This window comes from Oncorhynchus keta, chromosome 24 (assembly GCF_023373465.1).
Source record: "Oncorhynchus keta strain PuntledgeMale-10-30-2019 chromosome 24, Oket_V2, whole genome shotgun sequence".
NCBI classification, from domain to species: domain Eukaryota; kingdom Metazoa; phylum Chordata; class Actinopteri; order Salmoniformes; family Salmonidae; genus Oncorhynchus; species Oncorhynchus keta.
Genome location: NC_068444.1, coordinates 47,593,149 through 47,605,865, shown reverse-complemented (window position 1 = coordinate 47,605,865; position 12,717 = coordinate 47,593,149).

Here is a 12,717-nt window from a genome sequence, read left to right as displayed (position 1 = left end):
TGTGACGTTCACGACCAGGAACCAAGGTCTGCTTTCGATCACCGACATTGTCGCGCGCTACAGTGCAGGCATTTGAAAATGTGCTGAGCTCAGCTCCATTTGGACTCTAGGCATTCTTGAGGAGTGATCAACGCTTCGCGGGGCCAGGGATGGATGGATGGGGAATGTGAAGGGAGCACAATTTACGAGGAGAGGCGATGGAATGGTCTGCGGTCTGCATCTAAACAACGTTGAAACCACGTTTCCCTGCAGCTCAAAGCCACAACATTAGCAACTGTCTGGAAACTTGACGATTACAATCTAGAACTCTGCAACCTGGTCCTGAACTGTGATTCAGAAAATGTGGACAGTTTCCAGTTTTTAGTATGTCTGATAACATATAGATCTCTCTATGTCTCTATGTCTCTTTTTACTCATTCTGAGATACAGATGCAGTAGGCCTTATCGCCAGTGCATGGCGCTTCCACGAGCTTGATTGGGCTGTGGTTTCAGGCTTGCTTCGTCAGTGTAGACAGTGGGAGACTTCTCAGTGGCTATGACCTCTAGGTCAGGAGTTCATCTCTCTCCAGTGTTTATAGACGCCACGTCTCTTTAGGAACTGATCTGCAAGGTAACCCATCACGTTCAGATATTCTATCCAGTGGATTTACTATATAGACCTGGTTGGTGTCAAAGTCTTTGAATATTTTTCTCACCTTAGATTTCAGGTTCCTCATTGGAGGGATAAGATGACTCTGGCTCCAGGGCAGGTACAAAGATGACTCTGGAACAGCCTGAAATGTCAGCACTTGTTTGGCCTGTGTTTGTTGACTGCGTAGTGTATGTCAATAGTGACATAAAACGCGTGCGTGTCTATTCTCGTGCATGCAGTGGGTGCTTGGGCACGTGTTTGTAAGCGAGAGAGAGACTATGAGCTTGCATCAGTATATGTGCCCAGGAGGAGGGGGGTGGGGGCACACACAGAGGTCCCCTGCCGTGCTGGTTTCTACGGTGACCTGAGAAAGGCTGTAACCAGGTCCTGCTCTTTCTCAGGCCTGATCAGCGTACTATCACAAAGGAGGACATGTGTTCAACCCCCCCCCCCCCACCTCCCGCCCCCTTCCACTCAATCCGACCAGCGTGGCCGGACACAGGCAGCCAATAAAACCAGGATTAGGAGGGCGTCTACACACACTGGGCTGTAGCGGAAAACGTTTCTGAACACGCCCAACTACGCCCTCCCCTCACACACTTCTTTTCTTTCATTACTTCTTTCTGTCTCTCTTTCTTATACCATCTTTCTCTCTTTGTTTAATTTCATTCGCTCCCATTTTCTCCCCTTCCTCTGCCTCTTTCTTTCAGACCCCTCACTCTGTAAGCTCTTGACACAATGGGGTGTTCAGAAATTACTCATTTTGCCGGGGCAGTTCAGACAATTCTCAATGCCCTTCAATGCCCGCCTCCCCCTGTCATCTGTCTTGCCCTGTTATGATAATGCAATGTGCTCCATCACAATAACAATGCTGTGTGTGTGTGTGTGTGTGTGTGTGTGTGTGTGTGTGTGTGTGTGTGTGTGTGTGTGTGTGTGTGTGTGTGTGTGTGTGTGTGTGTGTGTGTGTGTGTGTGTGTGTGTGTGTGTGTGCTTCCACATGTGTTCCACAGAGATAAAACTCAACGTCTCTGGTTTATTGTTTCACTCCAGAACAACGCAATAATGTTTGGTTTGCAATATGTCCCATCTGCAAGGAAACCTATCTTGTGTTGTGTACTGTCATGAATGTCTGGCGTACCCTACCAGTAGGCCTCTCTGCATCCAGAGACCGCATCCTCATCCATCTGCTCTGGCTCCCATCTCCCTAACGCTGTAATGCTAACGTGTCCTGGAAATGGGAGCGTTTGGATAATATCGCCGCAGCCTTTGTCAGGGACTTTGTAAGCTGGGGACAAAGAGCGACAAGAACTCTCCCCCAAACAAACCTTTTTCATTAGAGCAGCAAACACTTAGTCCCTTAGCTATGCAGCAGGAGCCTCTATTGGTGTGGGAGGCCGAGCCACTGTCACACAGGGAGGGAAGAAACCTTAAACCCTCGGCTGGCGGTCTTCAGCCGGACACTGAGCCCAAGCCTAATTAAAGGGCACTTAAGCCCCACAATGAGCCTCCGTGCAGGTTTGAGGGCGGCGGGGGTCTCAGAGTGGAGGGGCAGTATTCATGGCACTCGTAAACAAGGGGTATGAGACAGAAACAGAGAGAGAGAAGAGAAGAGAAGAGGGGCTATGTGAGAGAGAAGAGGGGCTATGTGCCAGAGACTTTGTTCACACAAGATGAAGAGTCAACAGCCAGCCCTCTTGCCATCCCCCTTAATAACCACCAACTTCAGAGGGCCCTGTGAACACAATGTTTCTCCCACTCCCCTCCTCTTGCTCTCAATCACTGATGGGACAATGAGGGAGCCCACCCTGCACCCCTCCCTAGTCCTCTCACCCCCCCAAACAGACACTTCTTTTATTGAAATTCTTTGGTGTTTTAATCCCCAGCTTCCTCCAGGGGTAATAATGGACTCCCTGCGACAGCCTTTTCCAGCACCGATTGCTATCATCCTCCCAGCCCAGGTCACAAGTCTACTCCTCCTCCAATGACAGCACTATATGCCTTCCCAGTCAGTGAAAATAAGCTATAGCGAGCACTGTAGCGTTCAAAAGTAAATTAAATGTAATCTTAAATCAATATAAATGAGCTGATGAGTTATTCAAAGGTTGATGGGAAGTCAGAGCAATCGTGTAATTGTCCAAAGTTATACAGTTTACTCCAGTAACAGTGTCATGTTGTATTTCAAGGTGATGCTACCTCAGAGCCAATAGCAAACGTGTCCTTACAATCTCGCAGTGACCAACCTTTGTTTTAAAATTGTCTAAACTACGGCTAGTTTTAGAATTCAAAATGACAAGGTATTGATTTAACTTGTATTTTGTCAGAGGGAGACAGAATGTGGAGTTGGGCAGAGACAGGAGGCAGTGGTTCCCAAACAGGTGGGGTGCAAACCCTAGGGGAGCGGGGGTCCCCCCAATTTAAAAAAAAAATCAAATAATGAAGGAACTCAGTCCAGCTTTCAATGTACTCTGGAAAGTTGTAATAGCAGAATGCACAAGGTGCAATTTTGAAATGAGGTAATGCGTCATCAGTTCCTCTTGTCATGTCTCAGAGAGCTGTTTATAGCAATGTCCTGGTTTTCTTCTGTTGTTCTTTTATTGTTACCGAATGTTGGAAGGGCGGCCTGAGTGAACAAGTTTGGGAACCCCTAGTGTAGAGGACTGCATGAACAATGAGCATACTACAGTCCCCAACATCATGGGTTTCTGTTACATTATCATACGGCTTATGATGACTGTCCAACGTCCCTTTCGCGTTTAACTTGACTACATGTTCAATTGGTCCTCATTGCAGGTGTATCATTCACTCCCAGTCAAAAGAGTCCCTAAGGGGGAAGCGACTAGCTGGAAATGTGAGGATGGTGACATCTACTGGTCACATAGGGTTCTTAAAGGTGGTACTGCGGAGGAGACTCCGTGGCAAAGGTAGATCATCGCTGCTTATATCAATAAATAAGGCTCCTCCTATCATGACTCTTATGCTATACATTATCCATACTACATTATCAATACCAGCAGCAATATCAATAAAAAGTATACAAATTACTGTAAATGTGGGCTTTCTCCTTATTATTGTATTATTATATCAATAGTAAATGACAATCATTTTAGACTATAAATGCATTCTATCCCTATGGAAAACGTGGGTTTATGTTACAGAAAGGCCATAGAGCAAAAGAGAGACAGTAATGCCAGAAGATAATCTAAGAATGAAAGGTATCTTATCATTAAAAGCTGTTATTACAGGCACGAGTCCTATTAAACAGCGTCATGTTACGTTTGAAAGCCTTACCGGGAGAGTCTTACCGGGAGAGCCTTAACGGGAGAGTCTTACCGGGAGAGTCTTACCGGGAGAGCCTTAACGGGAGAGCCTTACCGGGAGAGCCTTAACGAGAGAGCCTTACCGGGAGAGCCTTAACGAGAGAGCCTTACCGGGAGAGCCTTAATGAGAGAGCCTTACCGGGAGAGCCTTACCGGGAGAGCCTTAACGAGAGAGCCTTACCGGGAGAGCCTTACCGGGAGAGCCTTAATGGGAGAGCCTTACCGGGAGAGCCTTATACCGGGAGAGCCTTAACGGGAGAGCCTTACCGGTAGAGCCTTAACGAGAGAGCCTTACCGGGAGAGCCTTAACGGGAGAGCCTTACCGGGAGAGCCTTAATGAGAGAGCCTTACCGGGAGAGCCTTACCGGGAGAGCCTTAACGAGAGAGCCTTACCGGGAGAGCCTTACCGGGAGAGCCTTAATGGGAGAGCCTTACCGGGAGAGCCTTATACCGGGAGAGCCTTAACGGGAGAGCCTTACCGGGAGAGTCTTACCGGGAGAGCCTTACCGGGAGAGCCTTACCGGGAGAGCCTTAACGGGAGAGCCTTAACGGGAGAGCCTTACCGGGAGAGCCTTACCGGGAGAGCCTTAACGGGAGAGCCTTAACGAGAGAGCCTTACCGGTAGAGCCTTAACGAGAGAGCCTTACCGGGAGAGCCTTACCGGGAGAGCCTTACCGGGAGAGCCTTAACGGGAGAGCCTTACCGGGAGAGCCTTACCGGAGAGCCTTACCGGGAGAGCCTTACCGGGAGAGCCTTACCGGGAGAGCCTTAACGGGAGAGCCTTACCGGGAGAGCCTTACCGGGAGAGCCTTAACGAGAGAGCCTTACCGGGAGAGCCTTAACGAGAGAGCCTTACCGGGAGAGCCTTAACGGAGAGCCTAACGAGAGAGCCTTACCGGGAGAGCCTTAACTAGAGAGCCTTAACGGGAGAGCCTTAACGAGAGAGCCTTACCGGGAGAGCCTTACCGGGAGAGCCTTAACGGGAGAGCCTTAACGGGAGAGCCTTACCGGGAGAGCCTTACCGGGAGAGCCTTACCGGGAGAGCCTTACCGGGAGAGCCTTAACGGGAGAGCCTTAACTAGAGAGCCTTAACGGGAGAGCCTTAACGAGAGAGCCTTACCGGGAGAGCCTTAACGGGAGAGCCTTAACGGGAGAGCCTTACCGGGAGAGCCTTAACGGGAGAGCCTTACCGGGAGAGCCTTAACGGGAGAGCCTTACCGGGAGAGCCTTAACGGGAGAGCCTTACCGGGAGAGCCTTACCGGGAGAGCCTTACCGGGAGAGCCTTAACGAGAGAGCCTTACCGAGAGAGCCTTACCGGGAGAGCCTTACCGGGAGAGCCTTACCGGGAGAGCCTTAACGGGAGAGCCTTACCGGGAGAGCCTTAACGGGAGAGCCTTAACTAGAGAGCCTTAACGGGAGAGCCTTAACGAGAGAGCCTTACCGGGAGAGCCTTAACGGGAGAGCCTTAACGGGAGAGCCTTACCGGGAGAGCCTTAACGGGAGAGCCTTACCGGGAGAGCCTTAACGGGAGAGCCTTACCGGGAGAGCCTTAACGGGAGAGCCTTACCGGGAGAGCCTTACCGGGAGAGCCTTACCGGGAGAGCCTTAACGGGAGAGCCTTACCGAGAGAGCCTTACCGGGAGAGCCTTACCGGGAGAGCCTTACCGGGAGAGCCTTACCGGGAGAGCCTTACCGGGAGAGCCTTAACGGGAGAGCCTTACCGGGAGAGCCTTAACGGGAGAGCCTTACCGGGAGAGCCTTACCGGGAGAGCCTTACCGGGAGAGCCTTAACGAGAGAGCCTTACCGAGAGAGCCTTACCGGGAGAGCCTTACCGGGAGAGCCTTACCGGGAGAGCCTTAACGGGAGAGCCTTACCGGGAGAGCCTTACCGGGAGAGCCTTAACGAGAGAGCCTTACCGGGAGAGCCTTAACGAGAGAGCCTTACCGGGAGAGCCTTAACGGGAGAGCCTAACGAGAGAGCCTTACCGGGAGAGCCTTAACTAGAGAGCCTTAACGGGAGAGCCTTAACGAGAGAGCCTTACCGGGAGAGCCTTAACGGGAGAGCCTTACCGGGAGAGCCTTAACGGGAGAGCCTTAACGGGAGAGCCTTACCGGGAGAGCCTTAACGGGAGAGCCTTACCGGGAGAGCCTTAATGGGAGAGCCTTACCGGGAGAGCCTTAATGGGAGAGCCTTACCGGGAGAGCCTTACCGGGAGAGCCTTACCGGGAGAGCCTTAACGAGAGAGCCTTACCGAGAGAGCCTTACCGGGAGAGCCTTACCGGGAGAGCCTTACCGGGAGAGCCTTACCGGGAGAGCCTTACCGGGAGAGCCTTACCGGGAGAGTCTTACCGGGAGAGCCTTACCGGGAGAGCCTTAACCGGAGAGCCTTACTGGGAGAGCCTTACCGGGAGAGCCTTAACAAGAGAGCCTTACCGGGAGAGCCTTAACGAGAGAGCCTTACCGGGAGAGCCTTAACGGGAGAGCCTTAACGAGAGAGCCTTACCGGGAGAGCCTTAACGAGAGAGCCTTACCGGGAGAGCCTTAACGAGAGAGCCTTACCGGGAGAGCCTTACCGGGAGAGCCTTACCGGGAGAGCCTTAACGAGAGAGCCTTACCGGGAGAGCCTTCCCGGGACAGCCTTAACGAGAGAGCCTTACCGGGAGAGCCTTAACGAGAGAGCCTTACCGGGAGAGCCTTAACGAGAGAGCCTTACCGGGAGAGCCTTACCGGGAGAGCCTTAATGGGAGAGCCTTACCGGGAGAGCCTTACCGGGAGAGCCTTAACAGGAGAGCCTTAACGGGAGAGCCTTACCGGTAGAGCCTTAACGAGAGAGCCTTTACCGGAAGAGCCTTAACGGGAGAGCCTTACCGGGAGAGCCTTACCGGGAGAGCCTTAACGGGAGAGCCTTAATGGGAGAGCCTTACCGGGAGAGCCTTAACGGGAGAGCCTTACCGGGAGAGCCTTACCGGGAGAGCCTTAAAGGGAGAGCCTTACCGGGAGAGCCTTAACGGGAGAGCCTTACCGGGAGAGCCTTAACGGGAGAGCCTTACCGGGAGAGCCTTACCGGGAGAACCTTACCGGGAGAGCCTTAACGGGAGAGCCTTAACGAGAGAGCCTTACCGGTAGAGCCTTAACGAGAGAGCCTTACAGGGAGAGCCTTACCGGGAGAGCCTTACCGGGAGAGCCTTACCGGGAGAGCCTTAACGGGAGAGCCTTACCGGGAGAGCCTTACCGGGAGAGCCTTAACGGGAGAGCCTTACCGGGAGAGCCTTAACGGGAGAGCCTTAACGGGAGAGCCTTAACGGGAGAGCCTTACCGGGAGAGCCTTACCGGGAGAGCCTTAACGGGAGAGCCTTACCGGGAGAGCCTTAACGGGAGAGCCTTACCGGGAGAGCCTTACCGGGAGAGCCTTACCGGGAGAGCCTTAACGGGAGAGCCTTACCGGGAGAGCCTTAACGGGAGAGCCTTAACGGGAGAGCCTTACCGGGAGAGCCTTACCGGGAGAGCCTTAACGGGAGAGCCTTACCGGGAGAGCCTTACCGGGAGAGCCTTACCGGGAGAGCCTTAACGGGAGAGCCTTAACGGGAGAGCCTTACCGGGAGAGCCTTACCGGGAGAGCCTTACCGGGAGAGCCTTACCGGGAGAGCCTTAACGGGAGAGCCTTAACGAGAGAGCCTTACTGGTAGAGCCTTAATGAGAGAGCCTTACCGGGAGAGCCTTACCGGGAGAGCCTTACCGGGAGAGCCTTAACGGGAGAGTCTTACCGGGAGAGCCTTAACGAGAGAGCCTTACCGGGAGAGCCTTAACGAGAGAGTCTTACCGGGAGAGCCTTATCGGGAGAGTCTTATCGGGAGAGTCTTACCGGGAGAGCCTTAACGAGAGAGTCTTAACGAGAGAGCCTTATCGGGAGAGCCTTACCGGGAGAGTCTTACCGGGAGAGTCTTATCGGGAGAGTCTTACCGGGAGAGCCTTAACGAGAGAGTCTTACCGGGAGAGCCTTATCGGGAGAGCCTTACCGGGAGAGTCTTACCGGGAGAGCCTTACCGGGAGAGTCTTACCGGGAGAGTCTTACCGGGAGAGCCTTAACGAGAGAGTCTTACCGGGAGAGCCTTATCGGGAGAGTCTTATCGGGAGAGTCTTACCGGGAGAGCCTTAACGAGAGAGTCTTACCGGGAGAGCCTTACCGGGAGAGCCTTAACGAGAGAGTCTTACCGGGAGAGCCTTACCGGGAGAGCCTTAACGGGAGAGCCTTACCGGGAGAGCCTTACCGGGAGAGCCTTACCGGGAGAGCCTTATCGAGAGAGCCTTACCGGGAAAGCCTTAACGAGAGATCCTTACCAGGAGAGCCTTACCGGGAGAGCCTTACCAGGAGAGCCTCGAGCGAAAGAAATGTGGTAGTGAAAGAGGAGGGGGAAAGTCTAGTCTTGAAGCTTCAGTTGATCATCCACCGAAGTAGCCAGTTGTTTTAGGCCAGAAATGACATTTCCACCCCCGTCACACTAAATGTTTTTCAAACAGTATCTCTACAATAAAACACAAAAAGATATCCACAGTGGGCCGAAGATCGAGGCCCATACTTCAGCAGATATATTACATTATTGACTCATCATGTTTCAGAATTTTGTATGACAACAATGTTGTCACTGCTGAAAATGAATAAGGTGAAATCAGTGGCAATGACAGTGAATATATCTATGTCTATGACCGTTGAGTGAACATAAAATGAAGACGATCTCATTTGATTGGAATGGATTGGATTTGATGGCTTGATGTCATTTCAGTGTCATACACCACGGGGCTAGTTAGACACAAACAAAACAAAATACATGTGATATAACCATAGCATGATTAACTACCACATTGTCACATTATATTGTCACATTATATTGATTTAGGTTGATTTATACAAACAATACCTTGCTCCTTCTACCCCATTGAATAGGCCCTTTCTGAAATAGAATTCTAGCCTGTAATAGAATTCTAGTCATGTAGCCAGACCACATCAGGGTGAGCACTAAAACATGTACAAAAAAGAACATGTCTCAGATTTGGATATATGCAACCTGCAGCACAATGCGCTTAGATCATGGCTGACTTTGAAAATAATGACACAAGTATAGATATTCTTATATGGCCATGAGTAGAGACTTGATAGGAGTCTTTGGCACTGTTTTCCATTGATTTCAATGCCAGCTATGATCTCAGAGCATTGTTCTGTATTTGCATGTGACGGTAGATCTAGGTTTACATCTCTAACACACCGCTCTGTAACACCCAGGGCTATAAACATGATAAAATACCTTCTCATCTGGCCAAACACTCACCTTAATGCCACTCAACTTGGGGTACCCTTAGACAGTAGGTATCACATAACCACCCAGGTAAATGGAACATAGCTGACCCCCTAAGCTTTAGGGAATGGCGTTCCCGAAATTAGTGTTTGGACTTATCTGGGGATCTAGAACATGACACTCTTGATCTTCTTTGATTTGTGAGTCTCAGGCATCAACCTTGTCAGTCATTCTCACTGCTTCTAGCCTAGAGGAGCCTCCACTATCCCACCACAGAAAAGAGCCAAGGGCCTCCTTTTGTGCACAAATATCAAATTATGATTGAAATTATGTCAGAATTATCTAAAGAATGGAGCTAGACTATTTGTTTTGGTCAAATGGAGCTATTAGAAAAAATAGTTCTCTATTTGATAACACTGTTTTACTGTTGGCCTATTAGTATTTATCTACAGTGCCTACAGAAAGTATTCAAACCGCTTGATTTTTCCCACATTACAGCCTGAATTTAAAAAATGTGTCACTGGCCTACAGACAATACCCCATAATGTCAAAGTGGAATTATGTTTTAAGAATTTTTTACTAATTAATAAAAAATGGAAAGCCTCAATGTCTTGAGTCAATAGGTATTCAGCCCCTTTGTTATAGCAAGCCAAAATAAGTTCACAAGTAAAAATGTGCTTAACAAGTCACATAATAAGTTGTATGGACTCACCTCATCTCTGTACCCCACACATACAATTATCTGTAAGGTTCCTCAATCGAGAAGTGAATTTCAAACACAGATTCAGCCACAAAGATCAGGGAGGTTTTCCAATGCCTCACAAAGATGGTAGATGGGTAAAAATAAAAAAAGCAGACATTGAATATCCCTTTATTAATTACACTTGGGATGGTGTATCAATACAACCAGTCACTACAACGATACAGGCCTCCTTCCTAATTCAGCTGCCGGAGAGGAAGGAAACTGCTCAGGGATTTCACCATGAGGCCAATGGTGACTTTAAAACAGTTACAGAGTTTAATGGCTGTGATAGGAGAAAACTGAGGATGGATCAACAACATTGTAGTTACTCCACAATACTAACCTAATTGGCAGAGTGAAAAGAAAAAACCCTGTACAGAGTAAAAATATTCCAAAACATGCATCATGTTTGCAACAAGGCACTAAAGTAATACTGCAAAAAATGTGCCAAAGCAATTCACTTTTTGTCCTGAATACAAAGTGTTATGTTTATGGCAAATCCAATACAACATACTACTAAGTACCACTCTTCACCTTGGTTTCTCGGGAACCCCGCTTACCTCCCCCAGAGCGCTTCGATGGAGAGTCGGACACCTGTCAGGCATTTCTAGATCAGTGTTCGCTAATCATCGAGCTACAGCCCTCCTCCTTCTTCTCGAACCACTCTAAAATAGGGTACTTCATCACGCTGATGTCCGGGAAGGCTCTTGCCTGGTCTATGGCAGTATGGGAACAACAGTCAGTTTGGAGGAGTTCGTGGCAGAGGTAAAGAAGGTATTCTATGCCCCATTGTCCAGGAGAGGCTTCCCGGAAGTTTCTCCAGCTTTGGCAAGGCTCCCGCAGTGTGGCAGACTATGCAGTGGATTTCCGCACGTTGTGCAGCGGAGAGTGCCTGGAACCCAGAAGTTCTGTTCGACATGTTCCTGCATGGAGTTTCGGAGGATGTAAAGGATGAGCTAGCTGCCTGGGAACTACCGACGGATCTCGACTCGCTCATCGCCATGACCATTTGGATCGATGGTTGACTACGGGAAAGGAGGAAGGAGAGGAGATTCGATTTCACTCACCCGTCCAAGGATTCCACCTCGACTACGAGGTATCCCAGAAGTCCCTGACGGGTCCATTGCAGAGAGAACCCAAGACCTACATTGAGGACTCCCTAGCCGCTGGGTTCATCTATCCTTCTGCCTCCCTCGCCGTTACAGGGTTCCCCCGAGAGTCTCCGATGGCTGCCGATTCACCTCTTCCCGAGCCCATGCAACTAGGCAGAGCTAGGCTGTCTCCAGCTGAACGGCTATACAGGCTTCACACTAAGAGCTGACTGTATTTCGGGACTACTGGTCATTTTGTCTCCACCTGTCCACTAAAATACCAGGCTCACCGGTAGGAACGAGTACTCTGGTGGGCCATACAGAGAACTTTATCTCTCCCCTTACTCGCATCCCTGTTCATGCCAAGTTGCTGTCGGGGAACCAGTCAAAATCTCCCCAAGTCCTCATCGACTCTGTGGCCGATGACAGCTTCATGGACGCTACACTGGCTTCCGAGCTAGATATCCCCACTCAGTCCCTCTCCATTCCCATGGACGTTAGAGCACTGGACGGGTCACCCACAATACCACCCCCATTAACCTACGTGTGCCAGGGAACCACAGCGTGACGATCCAGTTACTGCTCATTAAGTTTCCTCAGGTTCCTGTGGTATAGGGGCGGCAGCGTAGCCTAGTGGTTAGAGCGTTGGACTAGTAACCGGAAGGTTGCGAGTTCAAACCCCGAGCTGACAAGGTACAAATCTGTCGTTCTGCCCCTGAACAGGCAGTTAACCCACTGTTCCCAGGCCGTCATTGAAAATAAGAATATGTTCTTAACTGACTTGCCTGGTTAAATAAAGGTAAAATTAAATAAAAAAAATAGGGATTATCCTGGCTCCAGCGACACAATCCCCTCATTGACTGGTCTGTCGGTGCCATCATGGGCTGGAGCCCGTTCTGCCACGCCCATTGCCCGAAGTCAGTTCAGCCTGTCCCGGGACGTCTTCCTGGGGCCTCTGAAGTTGCCCCGGAACTCTCTGCCATACCCGCGGAGTATCAGGACCTCCGGGGTGTTCAGTAAAGCCCGGGCCACTTCGCTTCCGCCGCACCGACCACATGACAACGATATTGATTTTCTCCCAGGAACAACTCTGCCCCGGGACGACTGTACCCTCTGTCGGTCCGGGAGGCCAAGGCTATGGAGACCTACATTGAGGACTCCCTAGCTGCTGGGTTCATCTGTCCTTCTGCCTCCCTCGCTATTGCAGGGTTCTTCTTTGTGGAGAAGGACAAAATCCTGCACCTGTGCATTGACTACCAAGGTCTCAATGGCATCGCGCTATCCGCTACATCTCATCTCCTCGGCCTTCGAGCCGCTCCAGGGGACCACCGTGTTCTCCAAGCTGGACCTACGGAACACCTACCACCTGGTGCGGATAAGGGAGGGGACGAGTGGAAGACTGCCTTCAACACGGCCAGAGGTCACTACGGGTACCTGGTCATGCCCTTTGGCCTTAACAATGCCTCTGCTGTCTTCCAGGCTCTGGTTAATGATATTCTCTGCGACATGTTGAACCGGTTTGTCTTGGTATACATTGATGACATCCTCGTCTTCTCCCACTCCACCCAAGAACACGTGGTCCATGTCTGGCAGGTTCTCCAACGCCTCCTGGAGAACCAGCTTTTTGTAAAAGCTGAGAAATG